Consider the following 27,997-nt stretch of genomic DNA (forward strand, 5'->3'; position numbering starts at 1 on the left):
TTTCTATGTAGCGGTCAATATGTGTTCACCGATTTCAGCAATAAATGAATCGCTACAGCCCATTCACAAATCACGACTTATCTTATGCGATTGCCGGCGCAGCGCCACCCCCGGGCCGCCCCGCCCCGCCCGAGGGGCGGGGCGGCCCGGGGGTGGCCCTGTGCGGGCGGAGAGACATGAATTTGATACCATCCTGCTGTATAATGCAATGTCGCACTTATGTTCAAAATAACACCAGCTTCTGAAGGAGACTTTCCAAGTCCACCTTTCTTTAAATATTGCAATGCAGCATTGCACATTGTAAATGTGCCAACAGAGTCAATATCCAATACTGTTCGGAAGCCATTTGGTGATAAATCTTCTGCAGCACAAAGAAAATTGCCCGCAGCACCATTCACAAGAATATCAAGTCTTCCAAACTGCTTTACTGTTACTTCAACAACACGAGCAGCATCCTCTATCTTGCGAACATCTCCTTCAATTCCAATGGCCCGAATGCCTGGCGCTTGGAGTGCTGCAGTAGCTTCCTCGACGACGGTCTTTACCGAAGATCAAAAGCATATAGCAGCAAAATCCACGAACTACATTGATAAATCTATTTCTAGGGCTGTTATCGTATGTCACATATTAAATTGAACCAAACTCCCCAATTTTAACGTTGTGTCGATGATTTCATATATAAATTCAATATCATTATACAATTGTACAAGAACAATAATCTAAACAAAAGTACTTCCACCTGTATCAGGCCATATATGACGTCCCAAACTATATGCAAATATTTTTCCATCCAGCTCTATAGTATTTTAATGCAGAAGAGTATTGATTCTAATTAGACCTACAACCCTCCAAAAATATTTACTAAAAAAAGTTCATTTATTAGGCGTCCATCCAATTGAGTGACTATCCAAATCCAATTGATATAGCGGCAAAATTCACCTAAATTGATAAATCTATTTCTAGGGTTCTATCGTATGTCACAAACCAAACTCCCAAATATTGACATTTTGTCCATGATTTCATCGATATATTCAATACCTTCATTTGATTGTACCAAACAATAATTTAAACAAAAGTAAAAATAGACACAATATGGCTTCACAACAATAATTTAAACAAAAGTACAAGTAGACATAATATGGCTTCACAAACTATATGATAATATTTTTCCATCCATGTCTATAGTATTCTAATGCAGATGCCCTTATTCTATATTGGTGCGCTTATTCTATATTATATCCATGGTACAGGTATCCGTGCAAGTTATAAACAAATATTTCATGAAATCATTAAAATGAAGCCTCAAACTTCCACCGAGCATTTGTCTAATTATGGCAAGGTGTGTACTCATGGTTTTGTATTATAAATGTAATTTAATTTTTTTACGGTTTTAATTAGGATATTAATAAAGTATAATAAAAATAAGATAGATGCTATATTTTAATTGAGTGGATTATTTTTAATTGGTTATATTTCTCTTTAATTTTCATAACTTAATGTTTTGACCAAGAACCCTTTTTGGCGTGAAAAGCTTACGAGTTGGGGTTTATAACTCTCACCAAATACATTTTAGAAATGTTTGTCTTTCTTCTTAACGAGTCTTTGACTGCTCACACTTACATTACTAGAACATGCTCTTTTGAGGTTACCTGTGGAGATTTAATTATGTAGTATATTCCTTTTATGGTTTTCTATACAAATTGTCGATTGTACAAGTGCTTTATAAATCATATCTGGGTACATTGTGTGGAGAACTATGGTATCCCCAGGCGACTAGATGCAAAAAAAATTAATTATGTTTTGCTAGGGATAGTAAAAGGTTACCTATTATGTTATGCATGTTGCTTGTACATCTTCTTTGGTGGTTGTTCATTTTTCATTAGAAAAATAAAGAAAAACCCTTATGTTCTCACATCTAAATTTTGTTTCACCATTTTGGGTATTAAACACCTTGGAAGGAAACACATGTGAATGATAAATCCTATAATAGTATGCTTGACATATATTACTAATATTACTAATTTTAAATTAGTTTTTCTTTCAATTTTTCTTAGCTCTCATGTATTACTTTCTTCGACTCTGATATTTTTCTCATTACATTATATTAGTTACAGTTGATACTTTTCAAATAGCTTGAAAGCCTTCATTCAACATATTATGTTTATGTGTGTTAGATAGAAATATCTAGAACAATAAATTCACTTAGTATTAAAAACAATCTACACATTCATTTACACATTTTTTTATGTTTTCAAGAGTACTTATATGTGTGTGTGTGTATGTGTGTTTAGTCTGTGGATAATGCAGGCTTAACCTAGGGCTTGCAGCAATCTTCAAGCCTATTAATTAGCGTTTATGATTGTTCCCCTTTGGTTCAATGACTTATAGTTTGTTTATTAACCTCGATAACTAACCTAACCCAAAGAAATATTACATTCCTCTTTTGATTTCATAATTTTCAAATTACAAAACATTAATACATTGGAATAACCACAAGCATAAAAAATAAAGACAAAAATCAGAAAACAAAAATACATGTTTAACATTCATTCGCTTATATGAATAAATGACTTGGCCTACCGCAAAACCACAGTGAATAGAAAGATTCTCTACCCAACCAATGGGAACTGGTACCTGTACTGGAACTCCCCCTGAGCAAATTTTCTTTTTGTTTCTGAACGGGGGGATAACCCTCGAGCATGTAGTCCACCCGAAATCCACCGATTCCCACCATGAAGCACAACAAACTCAAAGGATAACACTCACCTTGACCTACATACATATCCTTAATCGTCAAATCTCCTCGCTAAATCTAACGGCGGAGGAAGACATCGCTTGACCTACATACATATCCTTAATCGTCGAATCTCCTCGCTAGATCTAACGACAATTGAGAAAGATCCATTACAATGCAATTTCATTCAGCGAAGAATTAATGCTCTTCAATTTCTTCGAGATGCAATGCAAGAAATTGGGTTGAAGAAAGGGGACTTTAGTGAATCACGTGTGGCAAAAAAGGCGAAGGAACCCCAACCACCATTACATGGAATGTTTGGAAAGACATATATTGGGAGATTTGCAGACATCAAAGACCCATTAGAAGAGGAAAATGAGCAAAATGAAACAGAAAATATTGTGGAAGAGGACAATGATGAAACTCTAGAGGACGAAGAATTTGGATTACGTGACATTGTTGATTAAATTTAAGTTATGCTTGTAAATCAAGCTTTGCAATGTTTTGACTTTGACATTTTATGAGAAGAATAAACACTCAATTAGGGTTGTTATATGTTCAATATTGGTAATATGTGATTTCTGCATTGATTTTTAAGTTAATCATTATTTTTTGAAAAAAAAAAGTAGTTATTATTATCTTTTTGACATGTAATTCATAAAAAAAACTATTATTTGACCATTTTTAGTTAATATTTTTGTATAAAAAATGTGATTTTGACATGTTAATTCTAGCAAAAAATTATCAAAACGTTTAGTTTTTTTGTTATATTTATGTTAAAAATGGTTATTTTTTATGTCCATTGTTAAAAAATGTTGTTTTTTAGAAACAATTATTTCATGTGGATTGAAAAATTAATTAAGGATGTCTAAACATGTAGATTATCTAAAATTCAAACTATCGACTTTCTAATTTAAAAACGCAAAACAATAAAAACCCCACTAAAAAAAAAAAAAAAATTAAGATAGAGAACAAGAAAATATGAATACAATGACGACTTCAAAAACTATCAAATTTAGAAAATAATTTTTTACATTTCACACACTAGAAAATTTAAAGTCAAAAAATAGGTCTTTTAAAAAAAGGGTGTGATGCAGAATACTCACTTTTTAAAATCAGGATGAAAATCACTACCATTCACTACCATTCTAAAACTTAATGCACATGAAAAAAATTAAAGTTCCAAAAACCATGTTCTAAAAAAAACATGTGTATTCTGCATCACCACTTTTGAAAATTGGGTCATTTTTTTGCCACCTCTACAAAACGGGTAACAGTATCAGTTCCCATTTCAAAGTTTACATTGTTTATATAGGGACTCTTTTATCCTACATACTAGATCTTTCTTTCCCTTACCACAAATTCTTCTAGCCACTTCATGTATGATCCAAACTAGATCATTATGTTCTTTTTCATCCATTTTGATGCTTTCATAGTGGAAAAAGTGGAGGAATAAGTTCATAGGACCATTTTTACTAGCAGGACCTAGTTTGGCAAATTGGGGTTCGAACCTTCCAAGATCATTTTGAGGCATCAAAAGACATTTTTTGGTGGAAAAAATTAATCTTTAGCACCACATATTTTTCATATTCTACACACATAGACCTTTCCAACAATGCAAGAATCACCTCAATCAGAGTCTGTATGCAAAAGTTATGCCACTCGGAAGTTGAACTTCTTGTTTTGGCCACCATAATTCGAGAGGGTGGCACATTAACCACCATTCTTAATTGAAAATTGGATAGCCACACGATCATGATGAATAATACTCTATAATATTCCATATTGTAACTCTATTTAAGAGTTGAATGAGTCAAACCTAACCACTAGTAGGCTATCAGGCTGTGTTATAACCAAGCCACTAGGAGGAAAAGAGGTTTCATTATTTTCGAGTGTATCTTGTTCCATAGACAAGAATATTAGTAGAGAGGGATAAGGAGAGAGTGCATAAAGATTAATAGTGCATTATAGTTGTCCACGGGCCTTACTTCTTTGTACTTGCAACCATTTTCTATTCAGAGAAAGAGAGCATAGTGGTTTCATCTTCCAGCTGAGTTTTCTCCCTAAAGGGTTTCCCAGGATAGATCTTGTGTCATTCGTGGTTTGTGATTTTTTATTTCTCTATTCTATATTTTCTGAATAATTATAATTTCCATGCATATATAATAAACAATAATTTACAAATCCAAAAATCTACAGAGAAATAAACCCTCATAGTGTAGATTTTGGATTTTTAAGTGTAATTTATCAGATATGTTGTGATGAACTATAAACTGGAATATCCACGGTAGTTTATGGATCATATTGGTATTAGAGCGAGTTTCTTTAGGTATATTGTGGAGATTTGCAGGGGACTTGTTGATGGCCTGAAATGACCTTATCAACATTTGGAAAAACACCTAGTCAGAGCCCCAAATTAGACTCTTTTTTCATTTGGAATGGTGGTTTCGACTGGTTTTAAATTAGGTTTAGTTACCCGTATGGAATTTGCTCCAATTGATGGAGGCTTAAGGATATATAAATGAAAAGAGAAATATAGCAAGCAAAAAAATGATTCTAAGTAAAGTCAAGAAAGTAAAATAAATAAACTCTAACAAAATTATATCATTTAATATATAACCCAGGTGTAATTGCATGTGTGAAATGAAATATAGCTCAATATTTATAAATATAAATTTCTTTGTTAAAGATTTTAATTAAAGCAAACTGTAAATCATAAATAATTCAATTAAATAGTTAATTGAATTTTTATATTAACAACATCACATGTAATCTCGAATAATTATGTTTACAAATGGAAGATAGAATAAGACATAAGTGAACTACTAAATCCTTCACTCATAAATATGAATATACTCAATTGATTCCAATAAAAAACGTAAACAAGAAAAAATCAATAATAATGCCAATTTTGTTTTGCTTCTCTGAGACATGGAATCAAAATTGGTCCAACTTGTATTAGAAAAGAGACTTGTACAAAGGTGCAACAGGGCCTTTTCTTTCAAAAATTCAAAACCCATAGTTCTGAGCCCGGGAGTGTTTAAATAGTTTTTCAAACAAAAAAGAGAGGATAGTTACATCTTTGATATTCTCCCAACTAAAAAAAACAAATTGGAAGAAAATAGACATATTGTTACAACTCAAAATGAATTCTTCAACTCGGAGGACAGCTATTGATGAAGAGCCAATGGGTGCTTGCCATTACTTATAGAATTTTAGAAGATGAACCCACTTGGGAGGTGAGTGAGGTCTAATTCTCACTTACTGGCTAAATACCTAAGCTTGCAAGGATGGAGGTAATTGAGTTACTGTCACACGGAATAAGTCGATCTTGCGGACAAGATAGACCTTCCTAGAATCTAAAGAAGACCTAATGACAAGCAAACCAACCAGACACTATCTTTCTCTAAATATGCTTTGATAAACAATAGCAAACAAGTGTTTTTAGGGCCTACCTTAGGTCCAACGCAAGCTTGTGGATGCCCTCGCTTCTTCGATCCAAATGAGCTCCTTTGTCGCGAATCTGCAAACACAAACAAGGCAAACAAATTAAATAGCACCTGAAAAGCCAATTGCATAAAACATATTTAACATGAAAGTCAAGGAGTCCATGAAACAAATAACATAAGATACTTGTTGAGAAAAATGAGTTTGATTCTATTAATTCAAAAGAAGAAGAACTTTACAACCTTTGCCTTGACGCTGTACAAGCTCCTCCCAGGGTCCAGCAAGAAGTCTCCTCTACTTTGACAAGTTTCACTCACTCCCCAATGAAGCCAAAAAGGTATGTGATCTCTCCTCTTAAGCTCAACTAGGAAGTCTTGATTTCACCAGCATTTACCCTAAAAAATGTTCAGCTTCTAACCTCCTCAGCAACCAGCCCAATGCCTGTATTTATAGTTCAATGGAGGGAGGTTACTAGGTCCTCCTTCAAAGGGATAAAGCCCTCCTTCAAAGGGATAGCTCCTCTCATCAAGGGATTAGCTCCTTCTCTTTTGGGATGCATGAACCACCTCAGAGCGAACAATCCACATCAAAATTCCTTCTAGAAACCTCTAGAATAACCCAAAAGTGAGTTTTTTAAGATAAAACTTGCGCATTTTGACTTTCACAGGGGTCCGCACCTACACGGTTAGGGACAGAGCGGGCAGGTCCGCAGATTTTGTACACAGAAGGTGCGGGACCGCAGGTGAGAGTGAGAGAAAGTGCGGAACCAGAGTTACATTGATTTTTAATGTCTTTCTCCCATTTCCAAAGCTTGATTTGAAGAGCTGAGGTCTGAGACTTGCTTAGGAGGACAGTACAAGTGATGATAGACCCATACTGACTGCAAATAATCATGGTGACAATATTTTTGTGTAATAGATTGCCCCCTAAAGTGCGAAGTCTGTAGTAGATGAGGATTTCTTATCATTTAGGAAGAGTGAAGTACTTTATCATTTCGAGGATCATCTTGTGGAGAGCCCGGTTGGAACCTATAAAAAACATTCAATGCAAGATATATATATGAGATCATATCATCGTTGAGGTAGGCATTCCCATACTCAGATCAAAACTGACTAGAAAAAACTAACTACTGCTCTGATACAGGAATGATCTTGTAAAACATCACAAGTATAGACTCAGGTGGACACAGTATGGACGCAACTATCTGTTTATGAATAGTCCATCAGATAATGAATACAAAATTCCTCGCAGCCTGGATTGTGGAAGTTAGATCCAGGGTCTTCATTTCTACTTCCCGAAACAATACGATTCTATCCATGCGAATGAATGTGTTGATGTCGAACATGGTAGAAACCACTTGATTACCAGTCAATGATGTAAACTATTAACAAGTGTGAGAGAAACCACCAATGATGTCAATGGCTCTCGAAGTACCCAGTACAATCCATGAGATGCGAATAAATGTGTTGATGTCGAACATGTCACGGAATCCTTTGATCGAAAGTCAATGATGAAAACTGTCGTCAAAGGTGAGAAACCTGCCATTGAGGCATGCAGATCTCAAGGTACTGACGATTCCTAGATCATCTTTCTAGATAATGAGCTGATGTCGATAGAAAGCGATTTGTCGTAGGCAAGCCCACAACACGAAATCATAGATCAAGTTGAAGAAATTTAGTTGCAAGGACTGACTCAGGGATGGTCAAAATGGATGACAGATATTTTGCAGATGAATGGCTTATTGGCAGTGACCTCTTGAACACATAACGACACGACAGATGGCTTGGTGACAATTGACCCAAAGTTAATACCCAGAAACCGGCTGAAGACTTTCAATGTGGTTTGATCAACTGTTAGGCAAAGGATTTCCCAACCCAGGTGAATAAAAGTGTCGTGTTCAAGAGTGGTTACAAAGTATGACAAACAGATTCATTTTTCTCTCTTTTCCCCCACCATTTCTGGCAAGTACCTCTTTATTTTTTGACAAGCTTGAGGAGGATAACATTTGCTTGATTATAAGCTCATCCTTCGGATGAGTCCAACTTAGTTTAAATTCGAACCTTAAGAAGGAGTGGTTCGTTCCTGTTTTTAATTGAGCAGGTCCTTTACTATGAAATTTTAACGAGTCCAGTATAGGAGAAACTCGGCGTTTTTCAATTTTAGAGAGTCTGAAAAACTTAAGAAGACTCCAGGGTTGACCTTTTTCGTAAATTTGTGTCTCCCAAGCCCGAAAAAGTATAAAATAATACTTGAGAGAACCGCTTGATCTTTTACGACCAAGGAGTACTTCTCGTCATTAGTGCCCTTGACCCGAAAAGTAAAAAAGCGATCAATGACACGTCGTTTTATAACCAATATCGAATTTGAAACGATAAAAATCCGGCAATCTTTCCATGTTTTTACGGTCGGAAAAGAGCTGTAAGTGGACCGTCTTTTAATTCCGTTTTAACGAGTTTAAAAGAAACACTTGGCAATCTTTTCATGTTTCAGGAGTCAAAAAAGAGCTTAAAGGTGACTCTAAATGTTTTTCATCGAAAATGATAGATTTCACTTGAATAATCCGTTATTCTGCACAAAAACACAAACATTACTCATACTTGTTTGAGATGGATAAAAATGTCGCAAAAATACCTTTTCAAAGTGAAACATAAACAAATTTGCAATTTATTTACTCAAAAAACTTATAAAAAGGGCCTTTGTCAATTCATTTTTACCATTTGAGTTTTGGTGAGAAAATAGTGCTTTTGCTCAGAAAACTTCCCGTGAAGATTGCGGACATCCAACCGTTGGAATCGAACGCCGTCTTCTCCAGGTAATCCACATCATCCCACTCTTCATTTTTAACCGTTTAATTTTTTGTTTTAGTCATTTATTTCATTTTTGGGAGGGTTTTTAGGCACAAAACCCGCGCACGGGGGCCCGCAGGTTTACCATTGCGGGCCTGCGGACCTCGAATTTTTCTCCATTGGGAAAAAGCTCGGGGTCCGCACCTTCCATGTAGACAAAGTGCGGTCCCACGCACTGTGTCTAATCCGGAGGGTGCGGTCCCCGTCGCAAGGGTTTTTAACCCAAAAATTCTCAAAAATGGACCAAACAAAATAATTTCTAACAATTTAATTTGTCTTTATGCTTGATGCAGAGAGTACATCATGCTAGATTGCCGTGAACGAGAGCATGAGGACGTAGATGCTGCCGCATGGAATCATCAGCCTTCACTTGATGCTTTGAGGGCATGCGGCTTGTACAAATTCTGGGCCATTCCTGGCATGAGGGCTCAGGTGGATTTCTTACAGTGGATGGTTGACAGATGGAGCGTACAAGACCAGTGATTTTTCATCGGTGGCCACCAGCTCGAAATCGAGCTGACAGACATATATTTCTTGACTGGTTTGCCTAAGAGAGGCGAAGACTTGACTCTGTTTGGGGCTAGGGCAGGTGGCCAGTCTGTCGATAGCCTCAGGCTAGAGTACTGCAACAACCAGGCTAGAGACAAAGGGATAGACATAAAGACCATATCCCGTCCTAAGCTCATGGTGATTGCATTCACTGTCACCAGACTTTGTGGAGCTGCCGCATTACATATTGCCACTGGGTCCCAGATGCGTATGGCAGTTGATTGCTTTCGAGGCACCATCTTCAACTAGTGCGATGTCGTGTTGGCCAATGCGAAAGGCCAACTGATCAGGGCCAAGAACGGACGACTAAAGACCTTTGGTTATGGGGCTTTGATTGTGAGTTTTGGCCTGGAGAGGGTTCCTATGCTGATCCCACAACACTTTACTGTTGGAGCTGGGCTTCCTCGAGAGCCCAAACTGATGCGATGGGTCGCAGTTATGGCCCGTCACCCGGACGAGAGGACAGAGGTTGCTCGATTCAAACCTGAGTATTTCCAATGGCTGGAAAATTAGGTCTTTTCTATTCAGGACTTCCCTTACGCTGGGATAGATTTTCATGGTGACCCAGACATGGTTCTTCCACCAGGAGAGCAGTGGGACGAGTCAGGTAAAATTCTTTTCAACATTTTTTCTATTTTAATTTTTTTTGTTATTTTTCCATCATCTCAAAATTGATAGTAAAAAATTTCAAATGCAGATGTGGGTCCACAGCGACCAGCCGCTCTCCGGCCTTACGAGAGGAAGCAACCAGTTGCACCCGCGCCAGCCCCACAGGACGAATCAGCAGAGGTTTTGGCCGAGTTGGAGGGTCATCTCGAGCACTTGACAGGAGATATTCCTGAGACCACTATAGATGACATTCCTCGTCGACTTCAACGCTATGTGATTGGGGTCCCGGGACCTTTTAGGAGGTTCCTTTGCAAGGTGGCCCGTGCAGTGGTTTCTTATAGAGATCATCACCAGTGATAGGATGATCGCCTATTGTGGGCACATGTGACATTTTTGTTTTTTGTACTTATCATTTTTGCCGATCATAAGGTATTTTTCAACCTATGATCGAGGACGATGTATTTTTGACACACTCCTATATATATATATATCAGTATTACCGGCTTATCTTGTAAATCATGTTATGGAATGGTTTTAAATTTACATGTATGATTATTGCAAATGTCTATTTAACATTCGAGAAGCAATTGCATCTGCTAATGTATTTAAAGACCTTGGATATTGCTGATATTCAATATAATCAAATTCATGTTCCAAGAGACACACTCTCAAAAATAATCTCAATAACACTGGATTTCTAATGGCATACACTCTATTAAGTTGTAATACAACGAGTTCAGAATCTAACCTCACTATCAAACTCCGAATCCCAAATGAAATAGATTCAGATAATAACTCAATCACTGCACTATACTCGGCAATGTTGTTCGTTGTTTGACTGAGGCTTACCCCATGCATAGATACTAACTCGTCAGAGGGCGAATAGATAACCCAAGCTGCGGAAGAGATGTTTCATGTATTACGACAAGCACCATCAGCGAAACCAATGTATGTTCGGAGACGCATCGACATCTGCAATATCAAGAGTAAAACCAAGATAAGCAGGAATAATGACGAAAAAAACACTCTCTAAGCTAAGCACACTTGTTTAAACTAAAACACACCAGCTAGAAAGAAAAACTATCCTAACTAAAAATCTCCATACCCATTCTTTTAAGCATAATACCTCTTCAAGTAAAGGCCATTTCTAGGTTTACCCAAAGAGTCCCCGTCAAAGTCTACCAATTCATAGGCCCCTTTGGCTAGCTTTCGCTTGGCAACATAGGGACCATGCCACATAAGAACGAATTTTCCACCGCCTAATTTATCATTAGCTTGATCATAAACTAAGACTAGATCTCCTTCCGAAAAATTTCGAGGGGTCACATTTCGATCATACTGAGCTTTCATTCGTTTTGCGTGAATCTCGATCGCCAATGCAGCATCACGTCGATTCTCATCTAATTGAGCCAAGTATAACAAACGCTTTTCCTCTTCAGAAGTGGCTGGAAGTAACTCAATGGCCATTTGCAGTGACGGGATTTCGCATTCAATGGGTAACACAGCTTCTAAACCATAGACTAGTTGGAAAGGAGTGAACCCTGTTGATGTTTTTACTAAAGTTCAGTACGCCCAAAGCGCTGAAAATAGCATGTTGTGCCAATTCGACCGATGAATCCCAATGATTCGTCAGATCATGATAACTAAAACTTTGTTGATGGATTCAACCAGACCATTCGCTTGTGGATAATAAGGGGTTGAACTATCGTGACGTAAACCAAGCTGGCCTGTAAGTTCGGTCATCATAACGTTTCGAAAATGGCGCCCATGATCAGTGATTATTGCTTGCAGGACACCAAACCTAGCAATTATATGATTGAACACGAAAATTGCAGCTGTCTTGCCGTCTGCCTCAAATGTATGCATCGCCTCGGCCCACTTAGTAAAATAATCTACCGCAAGGATGATATACGCATGCCCCCCGGCCGAGTGAAGGGTTACATGTAATAAAATCGATACCCCATTTGGCAAAAGGACCAACGACAATTATAGGGTGGAGAGGAGCAGGTGGAGCGCACATCTTACGATAAAAAATTTGGCAATTGTGGCATTTTCTGGCCGCCGTAATACAATCTTTAAATAAAGACGGCCAGAAGTAGCCAACGCACAATATCTTTTGGGCTGTGGCAAACCCAGACATATGACCGCCACACGCTCCAGAGTGACAGTCATTTAAAACCCTTTCAGCTTCCTCGTGAGTTAAGCAACGTCGAAAGACAGAGTCTGCCCCACGGCGATAAAGAGTATCTCCAATAATCCTATATTGTTGGGACTGGAATCGAATTTTCCGACGTTCTGACCTTGAAATTTCTGGCCGAAAGGATTGGGTATGGAGATAAACGATGATATCCCCATACCACGGATCTAAAGTGCTGATTAGAAACAAGGATTCGTCCGCAATGGGCTCCTCCGCCACAGTTTCCGTGTCAGCACGTGGGAAGTCACACATTAACTCCGCAAAAACTAAAGATTTCTTAGACTTAGATTTCTCAAATTCCAAGTCGAACTCCTGCAGGATAACGATCCATTTAGAGTACTTGCCCCCTAGCAATTGCTTGGTCAAAATGTAGATCATAGGGTTGCAATCCAAAATTACCGTAGTTTTACATAGTAGAATGTAGTGACGAAAACGTTGGACAGCTTGAACGGCTGCCAATGCCAATTTCTCCACATGTGAGTATTTTAGCTCAGTTGGATTTAACGTTCGACTAAGGTAATATATCACATGTTCCGTTCCGAATTCATCTTCCTGAACTAAGACCATTCCAATGGTGGAATGAGAGGCGACAAGATACAAGAAGTAATCCTGGTTGTAGTTGGGAGGATGCAACAACGGTGCATGGGTCAACGCGTGTTTGAGTGCATCAAAAGATTTATGAGCTATCTCATCCCAATAGAATGGAGTGTTCTGTTTCAACAACCGGGTGAAACCCTTTGTAACCTCGGCGTAGTTAGGAATGAATCGTCGTAAAAAGTTTGCTTTCCCCTGCAAACTTTGGAGTTGGCGAAGACTCGAAGGAGGAGGCAATTTGATGATAGCTTCGACCTTCGAGGGATCGACGCGAATGCCGGCTTTCGAAACTACAAACCCCAGCAATCGACCCGTTTCTATACAGAAGAAACATTTGTGTGGATTCAACCGAATACGATAATGCCTACACCTCATAAAGATTGCTCATAAATGGACGAGGTGATCAGATCGATGTAATGAATGAGCAGGAAAATCATCGAGATAGGGTTGCACAATGTGCTTGATGTCATGAAATGCATAAGACATCGCCCTTTGAAAAGTTGCTCCGGCATTCTTAAGCCCAAAAGGTAACTTGCAATAAGCAAATGTCCCCCATGGACAAATGAAAGCCGTTTTTGGTTGATCGGCAGGTAGAATATTGATTTGATTGTATCTGGAAAAACCGTCCATGAAGGAGAATAGTTCGCTGCCGGCACAATCATCAATGATTTGATCGATATAGGGAGTTGGGTAATTGTCCTTTGGACAGGCTCGATTAATGTCCCTATAGTCGATGCATATTCTTATTGTTCCTTGCTTTTTGTTAACTGGAACAATATTCGATACCCAATCCGTTAACGGGATCGGATAAATGAAACCTGCTTTCAATAATTTTTCAACTTCTGCTTTAATTGTAGCAGCTTTTCGTGGGTGAATCTGACGCAAATGTTGCCGGACGGGTTTAGTGTCCGGGTAAGTCTTGATCTCATGAACAACAATCGCGGGATCAATTCCTGGCATTTCCTCATAGGACCAGGCAAACACGTCGCGGAATTCTTGAAATAGGGCCTTATATATTTGAATTTTGTCATCTATACATGAGGCACCTATATGAATGTTTTCAACAATTCCGGGCTTAACCGAAATGTCAATAGGAATAGTTCGAGAGATGTTTCCCAAATTTAACTCTGAATCAGGATGTTTCATTGGATTCTGAGGTTCCTTGACATATTCAGTTGTAAAAATTGATGAGAAATCATTTTCAAAACGATCATCCTCAGGTAAAAACGAAGATCTGTGATGGAGATCTTCCCATGGTAAATCATCTACACATAGGATTTCACGAATTTTCTCATCAGAGTGAACAAGTTCAGAAAATGTGGTTAAATCCGAGGTTGATGTGAAAAGTGATTTCTCACGGACCACATTCATTAAGTCATTTTCAGTTGAACAGGGGTCAGCAAACGACTGCACGGCTTCATAGGCAATTTCATATGGACTCAAAGGCATGGCATTACCAAATGAGTCTATCTCAGATTCAGAAGGGACAATCCAAGGATCATCATAAACAATGGTGTCTGATGTAATCATATGAATGGTTGCAAATGAAGATGATGCGTTGATCAGAGGAAAAGGAAAAGTTCCCAGTAAACCGGCATCTTTAACTAGTCCTACTCCAACATCCTTATATGGGATAGTCGTTTTACCAACATGCTGAATACTCTCCGAAGAGGCTGGGTCGGATGAAAAGTAAGCCAGTTGGTCTATTGTTACGATCTTTCCATTATGTGGAAACTTTATTACTCGAAAGACCGATGAAACGACCGCTGTCATAGCGTAAGACCAACTTCGACCCAAGAGAAGGTTGTAATCTAGAGGGGCATCAACCACCTCCACATATAGACTAACGGTTTTTCCTTCAACCCCTATAGGCAAATCCTGTAGAATGCCAAAAGGATGAAACCCACGGCCATCAAAGGCCTTTAGAATCGTCGGGGATTGATTTAGTGAAGGAGAACCAAGCGATCTCCAACACTGTATCGACATAATACACGTTGAGGCTCCCTCATCAATTACAGTCCGATGAATAGGCCTGTTTTTGACTATCACTGGAATCTGGAAAGCCATTTGATGAGGTAAACGCGGTGTACTATTTTCTAGATCGAAAATCATTAGGTTCGAGTCCTGAACATCAACAGCTCCTATAGCCGACAAAAGTAATTTACGTTGTGCTGGGCATGATTGCAGCACTTCCAAAGTCGACATTGCTGAGGATGAAACAATTAAATCCTCAACAATGTTATAATTCTGAGCCGCTCTCGCATGTGGATTGAAAGCTGACTTTCGAAGTATACCCTTGGCGGGCGGTTTGATTACCAAGTCTGGATTAGGTTTCTCGATTTGTAGTGGATCAAAACTGGGAGCTGAGGTTGATGGATTAGAATGAGAAGATTTTGCTTCTTTACCATCAACAGGACTCTTACTACCATAATCTTGCGATCGAGTCGCAATCCTAACATGGGACATCATCTATATGGGTTCTTCATTGGCATTCGAGGATGAACCTATCATCTTACTGTCTTGAGCCAGAAAAGGATCCTTCAAATCAGTAGGAGTTTGGGAACCCTTGACAATCTTCGCAACCTCTGCACGATAAGGGCAGTCTCTTGTAAAATGTTCATCGTCACAAATGAGACAAGGATAACGAGGTTTGCGCTTTTCATCATTGGATTCCGCCTTTTCAGGTTTCTCCTTTGAACTTTTGTCCGTTTTATTCTTCTTCTTTCCTTTCTTCTTCCCACCAGATTTTGATTTGGCTGTAGATGATTCTACAACGTGAATATCGGCGGAAATCTCTGCAGAAGAATCTCCTGTTGGGGAATCAGGCAAGGTTATGATAGGGGAAGAATTCTTGGAAGAATTCTTCTTACTTTTAGTGTTAACCGTACCAATCATACCATCGGTGGCATGAGATCCCGAAAGAGTTGTAGCGATTTGATTTTTCTTGGGAAGATCGGGGATTTTTTCGTGTAACGTACCTGACTGAGTATAGACCAAGTCAAGGTACTGTGCTTGAGAAATTACTTGCTCCTCAGTAACAACTCTGGCTTTAGCAACATCTTCAGTGATCTTTGGCAACAAAGATTTTACAAACCACTCAGCCAAGATCTGATCCGGAATAAATACCTTCACTAAACGTTGTCGACGTCTCCACTCATGAATATGATATGAAATGTAAGTGGATGTTGATTGTTTTAGCGAAGTTAACAATTCCGTGCCATTGTCATATCGGACTGGCAACTGAAAATGAGTTAAAAACGAGGTAGCTAACTGACTAAAATTATAAAAAGTGCCTCGCGGTAACTCAATGTACCACTTGGCCGCGAGACCAATTAGAGTGCGCTGGAAAAGTCTAAGACGGATCGAATCATCTGAAATGGAGTTAGACGCGCACCAGAGGTGGTAAGTCATCACATGGTTCGACGGGTCCTCTCCTGATTTACCTTCAAACTTGGGAATGTCACTGGGTAACTTATTCGGCATTGGCGGCCAAAACGGAAGATAATTAATGGGATCGTTTGTTAGGCGCGACAAGTCAGGTAAGTCCAAAGTTGCGATAAACGGTAACTGCCGATTAGGATCCCTAAAACTCTGGGTCATGAGACCAGCCCCAGGAGGAGGATATCCGGGATAAATAGGAATAGGAATTGCGTTCGGGATATTGTATCCTCCCAGAAAACCAGGATTAACCGGACCGTACTGGGGTTGTTGAGGTTGTTGATAAGTGTACCCAGGGTACGGTTGATACTGATAAACTGGCTGCTGCATAGCAAGACCGAATTGGTACTGTCCCTGGTAGGGTTGATAAGTGAATTGTGGTTGACTTGTGACAACCGTACTTAAACTAGGTTGTCCTACAGGCATCTGAACCGAAGTTTGAATCGTAGATCCAGACGGTGGTAAAAATGTCTGAGGAGTAGATACGGGAACAGTAGAAACCGGAGCTGTCGATACTCCAGAAGTAGGTGGGGTAGATTGAACAGATGTTGCGGCAGTTGTAGCAGTCGTTTGAGGCGGAGTACGAGGTGTACTGGGCCCAGGCTGAGAAACTACCGAAGGTACAGAAGTTTGAATGTTAGACTGGACTGGTTGCTGGGGTGAACCAGAAACTAGGGGTTGTCCAGTTTGAGATGACAACTGTACACTTGGCTGCAATACCTGTTGAGCTTGCGATGGATCCCACACTATATTCATTCCGGGGTACTGACCCATAACTGGTTGAGAATACTGAGGACCATAACCAGGTTGAGGGTAGGATTGATAATTGAAAGGTACATTTCCCGTTCCTTGAACATACGTTTGACCGGAGGGTGGTTGGAAACCTTGGTTCGAGTATTGACCTTGGGGTTGATACCCTTGAGGCACATACTGATACTGGGGTTGACCTTGAGGTATAAATTGATACTGGGGTTGACCTTGGGGTACATATTGAGTCTGGGGTTGACCTTGAGGAACGTACTGTCCCATAGGTATGTACTGTCCTTGAGGTTGCCCCCCAGATGCAAACTGTGTACCTTGAGGTTGCCCCCCAAGCGTTAATTGAGGCTGCCCCCCAGGCGGTAACTGGCCACCTTGAGGTTGAGGATTGGGAATAGAACCTGACATCATAAGAATGTCTTCAACGCTCAACAGCTTAGTACCATTGTTTCCAGTTAATAACCCTTGCTCAATGGGTTGAGGAGATGCACCCGAAAAAGTACCAGAAAGTGACTGATACCCGGAGGGAACAGAAGGACCGCCATACAAAAAAGATTCTGGCGATTGAGTAAACATGGATGACTGTCCTGCCATATTGACGGGAGTATAATAACCTCTAGGTGTTGGGTGATAAGGAGCACGAGGTGGTGAAAAACTTAACCCTGAGTTTTCTAGAAAATTAGTCAAAGAAAGATACCAAGAACTTCTCCTAGGTGGACTGTAAAAAATTGATTCACGCTCCCTTAGCTCAATAACATGTTGATTTTCAGGGATAGGGATGCCTACTTCTGCTTCCAGAGCAAGTTCTTCAATAGTAATAAGTCCAGAAGGAAGATCTTGGGTGATTACTCTTTCTACCCTAGGTGAACCAGGACCACTAGAAGTTGGAGAAACAAACCCCGATGTCGGAGTAGCAGCAAATTCACTTTCAGGCTCGGATATTTCGGGTTCTTCACCTATATCACTAGTAGATGAAAAACTACCAGCAATTTCGGAAACAGACACTGACTGTGGATTATACTCTGCTACTAACGGTTGAAAATCAGGATGTACTATCAAAGAAGATTCTCCTTCCTCAGGTGACCCAACTCTACTGTCTCTAGGAGTTACGAGGACTTTCAAGCCTTCGAGCTGGCTCGGTGCTTCCTCAGGAGGTTGGCCCCGAAGTCTACGGGACTTCCTCAGTAACTCAGCCACGTTTACAAACTCAGGAGATTGGCCCCGAAGTCTACGATACTGTCTTGGTAATTCAGCCACAGTTGAAAAATTTTAACTACTTCACACGCAAACAAAGTAAAATCTCAATGAAAAGCACCTAAAGTCTCTAAAGAACCAAACAAATTTGAATCACACGCCTAAAGAATCTAGGAGATCAAACACACAGAAACAGTAACTTTCCGTACCAAAAACACTAGTTGGTGATGAAATCCAACGTCGCAGAGTTCAATATAGAAATGGTGGTTGGAACAGTTACCCCGGCAACCTGCTTAATGAATAGACTGGCACAAGTTCCTCCACTTAACCGTCTCGAGTGAAGAGAACCCCCCAGAAAATCCAAGTGAGTCTAGCCGACGTCTGCTCCAGGTACAGTGGGATCTTCCCACCACTGTCACCTCAGGAAGAGTCCTAAAGAATATGGCCACTAAGGTTACCAACTGAGACAAATATACCTGGGGGAACAGTCTACGATCTGATACGCACGCAAGGGCAGAGTAGCAAGCTCAATCCCCTTGAAGGCTCCTTGACATAGTCCAAGGTTTACCAACAAGTGACCCCAGGCTCCTCGACAGTGGTTAATCCGAGGTTTACCCTTTTTAATACGTGAATATCTGGCGTCGTTCCCAATGAGGAAGGATTGATTCCCACACTGGTTCGGACACGATCTCGTGCTTCTCCTTTAAGAGGAGCTTTCCTAGAGCATAAATGCAACAATTGGATTTCTTCCCTACCACAAGATACAGCTACTTGTTTGTTTTTACTATCTTGGAGAGTTAATTACTCTCCTACTCCAAGACACTAGCCTAAGCTAAGTTGGTGTATCAGAGCCCTAGAAATAAAAACGTTACTAGGTGAATTTTACTTTAAGCATTAATTTTAGTGGTTTTTGTTTAAGTCCAAAGGTGCGGAGATGAAACTCGTGGTATGAAGACTCGACTCAAAATCACTAAAAATGAACCTAAGATGATTTAAACAATCTTTTTCTCTTCGATGAACTTCTAAACTAAGAAAGAGTTTGAGAATGCAAATACTTTGTAAACACAAATCTTTCTCAATTCAACAAATTAAAAGAAGAGTTTTTGTCCTTTTCCAATGCACTCAAAACGAGACAACTAGTTATTTCACAAAAATTTCCCTTTTTCATTTCAAAGCACTCAATCACTACAAAACAAACTTTTTTCAAAAGAGATTTTTATATTTTTTAAGTAAAACACTCAAAACTATGAAAATGACTAACTTTGAGATCTAAAAACTATAAAAACCTATTTGAAGTCAAAGCCTACTAAAAGTCTTTTTTAAGGATGTTTTACTTAGCTAGATGTAAGCTAAGGACCAATTTATGCAGAATCACAAATAAGTCAAGAACAACCAATTTTGTTTTCTTTTTGAAAATGAAAATCCAAACTTTCAAACACAAGCCTTTCCAAGTTTTGTAAAGAGAAAACTCAAAGCGGATTCCTCAAACAAGGGGAGATTTCATAAATGGTCAGACTCATAAGAAGGCTGGTAGACACTAAGGTGATCTGAAGTCCCTACAGCTTCTAAGCTCAGAGCCACTACACAACCAAAATGAAAAACAAACCCAACAAGCAAAACTCCTAGGAATTTCACCTAAAACCCTAACACTAACGAAATCAATCCAAGGAAAGCTTCTGACAAGTTATATGCAGGTCTGGGCAATGGATAACAATTTCTAAACACAAACTAAGCTGACTAACAGAGGAAATCTTAGGGTTTTCAAAATTTTGACAGGGTCCGTAGGCCCACAGTTGGCACAGGTGCGGTCCCGCTCTGTGCTAAAAGCCAAGCTGCGGGTAAGTACGCACTGTGTCAAACGGCTAGGGTGCGGTCCTCTCCCAAAGCTATGAAAAACGAAAAATAATCCTGGATCTACAAACTCTACCCAATTTTACACACAACAAGCCAAAAACAGAAACAAAAACACAGTTTCTCAGGTCAAAGTAAAAACAAGGAAAACAATCAAGTCCCCAGTATGGTCGCCATTTTGTCACACGGAATAAGTCGATCTTGCGGACAAGATAGACCTTCCTAGAATCTAAAGAAGACCTAATGACAAGCAAACCAACCAGACACTATCTTTCTCTAAATATGCTTTGATAAACAATAGCAAACAAGTGTTTTTAGGGCCTACCTTAGGTCCAACGCAAGCTTGTGGATGCCCTCGCTTCTTCGATCCAAATGAGCTCCTTTGTCGCGAATCTGCAAACACAAACATGGCAAACAAATTAAATAGCACCTGAAAAGCCAATTGCATAAAACATATTTAACATGAAAGTCAAGGAGTCCATGAAACAAATAACATAAGTTACTTGTTGAGAAAAATGAGTTTGATTGTATTAATTCAAAAGAAGAAGAACTTTACAACCTTTTCCTTGACGCTGTACAAGCTCCTCCCAGGGTCCAGCAAGAAGTCTCCTCTACTTTGACAAGTTTCACTCACTCCCCAATGAAGCCAAAAAGGTATGTGATCTCTCCTCTTAAGCTCAACTAGGAAGTCTTGATTTCACCAGCATTTACCCTAAAAAATGTTCAGCTTCTAACCTCCTCAGCAACCAGCCCAATGCCTGTATTTATAGTGCAATGGAGGGAGGTTACTAGGTCCTCCTTCAAAGGGATAAAGCCCTCCTTCAAAGGGATAGCTCCTCTCATCAAGGGATTAGCTCCTTCTCTTTTGGGATGCATGAACCACCTCAGAGCGAACAATCCATGTCAAAATTCCTTCTAGAAACCTCTAGAATTAACCCAAAGTGAGTTTTTTAAGATAAAACTTGCGCCTTTTGACTTTCACAGGGGTCCGCACCTACACCGTTAGGGACAGAGCGGGCAGGTCCGCAGATTTTGTACACAGAAGGTGCGGGACTACAGGTGAGAGTGAGAGAAAGTGTGGAACCAGAGTTACATTGATTTTTAATGTCTTTCTCCCATTTCCAAAGCTTGATTTGAAGAGCTGAGGTCTGATACTTGCTTAGGAGGACAGTACAAGTGATGATAGACCCATATTGACTGCAAATAATCATGGTGACGATATTTTTGTGTAACAGTTACCTATTCAATGACGACCTTGGTTACTTGAAGGTAACCATGACGTTTGACAAGAAATCCCTAGGTTAACTCGAAATTTACCTTTGACAATTGTTCAATCCTATTACGGAACTCTACCATGTCATTTTTCCATTTTTCTTTTAATATTTCTGCTTCTGGGAGAGTCTCCTCTGAATCACTTGGTAATATTTTTTCCTCTTTAAGTAATTGAATGCTATATCGAAAAACATAATTAGAAAGTCTTTCAACATCTTTTACCAATTCCTTAACCAAGCATATATTATTCTTCCAAACATGAAGCACCTTATACTTTTGGATTTCATTAATCCTAAGCAGCTTTGGAAATAACCTTTTTGGATCGTCTTTCCATTGAAAAATATCATTGAGCTCCCTCTTGGTTTCATCATATTGTATTTCAACATCAATCACATCATTAAGAAAAAAACTGACCAATTTTTTTAAGCTTGTATTGTGCTTAGTTTACTACAGAGAAGTTGCTACTCATGTTGAAGTTGTTTCTTTAACTCATGAGCTTCATGCTTAAACTTAAGAAGGTCCAAAGATTTTTCCTTAGTTTGCTTTATCTTTACTTGCAATTTTCATCTCTTTCCATCCCTCTGTTTGATTTCATACTCATAGTGGCCTCTAACCAAAGAAAATTGAGCTTGCATTTGTGCTTGAGTCTGCGAGGAATGTTGTTCCAGCTGCTGTATTTCTTCAACTTTCTGTCTGATAAATTATCAGACTTTTGCTGCTTTGTCTACATTGGCAGAAGCATACGCCTGTGCATATTGATCCAATTCCTCAAATTCCTCTGATGTGCCTTCCCAAACCATCTCCAAGGAGGTTTTTCGTAAAGTAGTAGTTAGTGTTGAGACCTATGTCTTAGCCGCCTTTATTTTCCTTTTTCTTTTATTCAGAATGGTTGTATTCTTTGGGTTTTAGAATAGATCTATGGGTGGTATTTATTCAATGTTAAACTAAATAATAGTATTAGGAGACGTGTTGTGGGGAAAAATGCCTATGCAGGACGATCCTATCCACCTAAGGTGTGACAGTGCCTTAGCAACAAACAAAGACAGCTATTCTAGTATTCTTCCTTTATGAATTAAGAATGAGGAGAGATGGATGGACTAACCGGTGTCTTCCGTTTGTCCCTCGATCTAGTTTCTCTTCTCTTGGAGAGTTCCCAGCTACTTGCCTTCTCGCTCACCCAGCTTCAACAGGTTTCTGCAAGATCACAAGAGAAGAACACTACACAAGACATAGATTCATATTCATAACTAGTTCAGGATTAGAAGTAAACTAAACATACTAATGCAATCATACATCAAAGATACACCAGTATATAGGAGAAACCAAGATAGCTTTATTGATGAATAACAAGGTTCAGGAAGAGATACAACCCAGAGGGCTCCAATCCAGCATCTCCTTCCCAGCAAAATGGAATTCCTATCTTCACCTCCCTTCAAAGCATTAAGCACCCAATGATTCTGATCTCAAACCAACAACAATTCTTTGCAATAACAAAATTCCAGCCTCTAGATCTCATGGAGGAGAGATCCATATATAGATGTTTGGAGAGAGGATGAGTCAGCTTGAGATCTGACTAGTGTCCTCTCCCTCTGTCAGTTCTTGATTCCACTTGGAGGTTCTTGCTTCCACTTGGAGATTTGGAACCTCTTACTCATCACCAGTCGAATTCACTGAGGCAAGTGTCATTGAGGAAGATTTTGGAAGCTTCCTGGGTTTTGACACCTTGTGGAATGAACTTGCCACATGTCAACTCTCGCTCAGCGCAGGTAGCCAGTGTTGGCTTTGACATTCAGCGCAGGTAGCCAGTGTTGGCTTTGACATTCAGCGTAGACAGCTAGTGGAGCCACTGAATTGATCCTGAATTGACTTGTTTTTGAGCAGTTTCTGGTGGAGAACTTCTGTGAATTGCTGTGGTTTGTTAGCCTTGTTCCTCTAGGGGTAGGAACAACATGTTTAGGGACTTTGGATCCCTTAGATTATGGACATTTCATGCTCAATGCTGTATGGCACAAAAATGTCTATAACAGTTGCCCCCTAAAGTATGAGGCCGTTTATTGGGTGAAATGCTTTATCCAGGAGGGTCCGAAGTTCATCCAATGCTGGGAGGAGACCTGTAATAAGATACAATACAATACATTATTTTTCATACTGCTTTCATGATCTAGCTGAGGCGGGCATTCCCATGCTCAGCTTTATAAATTCATTTTTCTGTACATAGAACAGACAATCGTCTGATGGTAGACTGATAATTTTGATGAAATTATCATCCTTTCTGGTAGGATGATTATCTGCTGCAAGGATGTACATGTCAATGTCTTTATCTTTCCTGAATATATATCGCGGCCTGGATGGATGAAACTAGATCCGGGGTCTTCAAACTCATTCGATCTTCACTCTAAGTACAAGTCGATCCATGTGAGAAATGTTCTGAAGTTGAACATGGAAAGACATCGCTTGATTACCGGTCAATGAGGTAAACCGTTAACAAGCGCGAGAGGAATCACCGATAATGATAATGACCCTCAAGGTACTGCAGTACAATTCACGTGGTGTGAATAAAGGACTTGGTGTCGAACACCACGCAAAATCTTTCGGTCGAAGGTCATTGATGTATACCTGTCGCCGGAAGTGAGAAACTTGCCATTGAGGCATGCAAGCTTCAAAGTACTGAAGGGGGTGTTCCTAGATCAACTTCTTGGATAATGATCTGATGTCGACAAGAAGCGATCCGTCAAAGGAGGGCCTTAATGAATCCCACATCAGTGACACGGAACGGAACTAATGATTTTGATGGAGGTGAAAACGATCTGTGACATATGATTCAGGGTGGCGGTCATGAAAGGATGAAGGATAATGTATGGCAGTGGATGGGACACGGTTGACTTTTCTGAACGACTTCTCTTGAACATATGGCGACACTGATGCGATGGATCGGTAGCATTACCCCAAATATGGATGGTATGGCGAGACCATGGTGATGTGACCGGTGAATGAAACAACCCAACCCAATTGTGGTACGGAGGAAAAGTGTCATGTTCAAGAGCGACTTGCTACCATCAAAGTTTTCTTGAGTTTCTCCCAATTTTTCCCTAGTCATTGCTGACCAGTACCTCTTTATTTTTGTCAAGCTTGAGGAGGATAACATATGCTTGTTCTATAACTTACCCTTCGGGCAAGCCCATCGCTATGTTTTAACGAGCCTAGCGATAGTGAAACTCGTTCTCGTCTAAAGACAAGTTTGTCGCTATTTAATGATTTTAACGAGTCTAACGACAAAGACAACTCGGTCCCTTTTCATTTTTAGAGAGTCTGAAAAGGTACGTAAAGATAACTCCAAAGTTCCTTTTTCGTCATCTAATCCCTTAAGTCCGAAAAAGTATAAAACAATACAGAAGGGATGAGTTTTCGATAGTTTTAACGAGCCGAACAAAACAAGCGCTCGATCTTTTTGTGCAATAATCCCTCAGGTCCAAAAAGATTAAAATCTAGAGGAGGGATAGCACTTCCTGTCGCTTTAACGAGCTGGAAGGCCAAAACTCGGCAATCTTTTCATATTTTACGAGTCAGTTGAAAAGAGCTTAAAGAAGACTCGTCTTTTGAGGAACGAGTGATAAACAGGGTTAGCAGCTGATTCCAGGTACAGGTTGGAATTTTCCAATCACGGCAGTGTCACAAGGATGGCTAGGTGAAATCACTCTTCGCAGCTGTTCCTCAAAATGGGTAAACAATCATATGGAGGTGAACGATCGGCCAAATGAAAAGTGGAGGTGACGGTGCAAACACGACCAAGGCTTTTAATGGCGGATAATGTTACATTCACAGATGGTTATTTACCATGTAGTGGTTCATTTTTTTAAAATGAGCTTAAACGCTGGTGGAAACACTTGCTCATTGCTTATGTTTATTTTTTAATGAGCATGAAGTCCGCGTTAAAACTGCTCGGATCTTGCGTTTATTTTTTAACGAGCATGAACTTTGTGTTAAAACTGCTCGAAATTATATGGTCAAATTTTTGACTTCTTACCATAACTAGCATTGCCCTTTTCAAAGATAGTACTGTATCCTCAATTGCTGCATCAAACTAGTTAGAAATGAATAACAGTTGCTTGAAAACGAGATTAAAACCCTAATATTTTGCTTTGAACTACGTAAAAAGCAATTAAAAAGTGTTTTTACCTCTCATTTTACCATTTCATTTGAACTTGGTTTGTTGGAGCTTTGGAGGTGCCTCTTCCCCCTTGATTTTCATCAGCTGATTCCGGGAGATTCTGCGGACGATTTTCGGCGCCGTCTGGACCAGGTAGGAGCTAAACCCTAGCTCTTTCTTTTCATGGTTTCCTTTTTCCATTCTGTGCCTGTTTTCCTGTTTCCCTGAGCCCCTGGGGTTTTGTTAGGGCGCTCTGCCATCAGCGCAGCTGGTTCACTCGAAACCTGCGCTGAATGTCAAGCTGCCTTAAGGCAGTTTGACCTTCAACGCAGGTGGAACACTGGCTAGTTGCGTTGGGCACAGAAAATTGGTTTTGTTGCACAGTTTTTGATGAAAATTTCGCCAGTTTCTCATCAAATCCAGGATCTTACTCCTTCTCTTGTTTGTTTTGCAGGGACCTTTGAGCAAAATGACCCTTACATGGCGAGAACGAGAACATGAAGAAGAGGATATGATTGCCCTCCATGATCCTGTCACGGTGAACGCGCTGCGGAACTGTGGCCTGCTGAAGTTCTTCCGTATCTCTAGTATGAGAGCGCAGATCTCCTTACTGCAGTATATGCTTGATGCTTGGGATCCTATCAACCAAGTATTTCAGATTAGGGGCAAATCTATCCCCCTGACCGTAGTAGACATTTACTTCTTGACTGGCTTGTCGAGGCGGGGTGCTCCCATTTCTTTGTCAGGTTCGGCCCGAGGGAATGACTCCGTGAGAGATTATGTCTGCCAGTATTGCAGGGAAGGATCTCAGCCGAGTAGAGACGGCAAGGTCATTATCCGTGAGATTACTCACAGGTCTCTCAGGTCCATTCTGTATACTATTGGTAGGATGGCCGGTAGTGCATGTCTTCATGTTGCCAACAGATCTTATGTGCAGCACGCCTTGGAGTGTCTCCAACCGAAAGTATTCAACTGGTGTGATGCAGTACTTTTTCAGATGAAAAGTCAATTGACCAAGGTAAAGGACGGGAAGTTGAAGAACTTTGGATTTGGTTCTATTTTGACTGCCTTCGCCTTGGAGAAGATACCACTGATGCAGCCTCAGTACATTGCACTCGACTTGCCTTCTCCTACCGAGCCACGCATGCAGAGATGGGTTGATCACATGTCTAGGCATGCTGGTCAATCTCAGATTTCTTTCACTGATACCTTCTTCAGGTGGTTCGAGCGTCAGGAGATGGTCTATTCCGAGTATCCATATGTTGGCATGGATTTCCGAGGTGATCCGGATTTGGCACTGCCGGATGGCGAACAGTGGGGCGCTATTGGTAAAATCTTCGACCATATCACTGTTTACTGTTTTTATTTATAATGTCCTTGTGCTTTATTCTATCAAGACTTTAATCAAACTCATGTGTGCATGCAGATGTTGGTCCTGTTCGTCCAGCAGTTTGCCCGAGAGCGCCAGTCGCTGCCCCAGCAGGGGAGACTGCTGGGAGGGTTATTCTTCGCGACCTTGACGTGGCCGAGACCCTTACAGCTGTGCAGGAGCAGGTTGAGAGCCTTACTCTTGGCATTCCGGATGTGCGGATCGACGAGTTACCTTTACAGTTGCAGCGGCATACTACTGGTGTGCCTAGACGATGGACTCGTCTCTTACGCATAATTGCACAGGCCGTGACATGCTATCATGAGCATCACTAGGCTAGGGTGCCCCTTAGCATTTTTGAGTTTTTGGGTCACGGGACCAATTTTGTCTTGGTTACAGAACATTATATGTAAACGATAAATAGCTTATATATATATTTTGATTTTCGGGGTTTATTTCGGTTGAGTTATATGATCCATATGTACAACATTGATGATGTGTCTCTTTTTACAAATGTCGCAAATGTCTATCTAACACATAGTTTGCTAATGAGTCGGTTAATGTGTTTAAGTTTATGGAAATATGCTGGTATTGAATTAAATCAAACTGTCTTTCCAAAATATTAACCTTTAGAAACATACGATAAATAGCTGGATTGCAGACGGAATATATACCATTGAGTTGTAGTATCACGAGTTGTGAGTCTAGCCTGACGATTAGTCGGCGTATACCATGGGTGATGGCATCAGAGAGTAGTTCTATCAACGCGCTATACTCAGCGATATTATTCGTTGATTGACCAATACATACACCTCTGAAACTTACTAACTCGCCGCTTGGATCAAAAATGGCCCAGGCCGCGGAGGACAAGTTCCGCGAACTACGACTCGCTCCGTCAACATATCCCACACATGTCTCAAAAAGGTTCGACATCTGCAATAAATGTAAAAAGGTGGATTACTCGACCAAAACAAACACTTTAGCGAAAACA

General features: G+C 40.0%; 1 pseudogene; it reads right to left on the reverse strand.

Moving 5' to 3' along the window:
* Window positions 1–3: 3 nt before the first annotated feature.
* On the reverse strand, window positions 4–22,290 carry LOC149147074 (peroxisomal 2,4-dienoyl-CoA reductase [(3E)-enoyl-CoA-producing] pseudogene; annotated as a pseudogene).
* Between the last annotated feature and the right edge of the window lie 5,707 nt (window positions 22,291–27,997).

Source organism: Pinus tabuliformis, chromosome 9, assembly GCF_031772625.1.
Source record: "Pinus tabuliformis cultivar Carrire ecotype Pingquan chromosome 9, CPIR1, whole genome shotgun sequence".
Taxonomy (NCBI): Eukaryota; Viridiplantae; Streptophyta; class Pinopsida; order Pinales; family Pinaceae; genus Pinus; species Pinus tabuliformis.